The following is a 598-nucleotide window of genomic DNA, read 5'->3' as shown; positions in this document are numbered from 1 at the left end:
CGCCCCTCTGCCCCCCCCCCCCCCCGCTTCCGCCGGCTATGAATATAAGTATGCCTGTATTTTACCCCTATATCAAAATCCTTTTAGTTTACGCTTAAAAGAGGAGTACTACATTTTCTCTAATAAACACTTTCATTTCACGGCCTCGTTTGCTGAACACTTTCCAAATAATTAGACTAACATAGCTTTTACTTACAAGGGGATGTAGCTCAAGTGGTAGAGCGCTCGCTTAGCATGTGAGAGGTACGGGGATCGATACCCCGCATCTCCAACAATATACTCTATTTTACTCACGAAGAAACTTTTACTCTTTCTTGAGCATTTTTCTCTGTATTACTTGATTTATTTCTTCCAATATGCAAAGACGATAGCGTTTTGGTTAAAGTGAATCGCTTCCGTTTAGGTCTAATCGGGTGATATTGTTAAGAGAAATTATTGTTATCTGTGTTTTTGAAAGCATGATTTATTACTACTATCAGTATTGCGTACAGGAGTAAAAGTAGTAACATACGGGATGAGGAAAAGCTACATCTTGAAGGACATCCGGGAACCTTCAACGCACGAAAGCTCTGGCAGGGAGAGAAGCAGCTAGCCGTGA

Source organism: Penaeus monodon, chromosome 33, assembly GCF_015228065.2.
Source record: "Penaeus monodon isolate SGIC_2016 chromosome 33, NSTDA_Pmon_1, whole genome shotgun sequence".
In the NCBI taxonomy this organism is placed as follows: Eukaryota; Metazoa; Arthropoda; class Malacostraca; order Decapoda; family Penaeidae; genus Penaeus; species Penaeus monodon.
Note: the sequence above shows the minus strand (reverse complement) of the source record.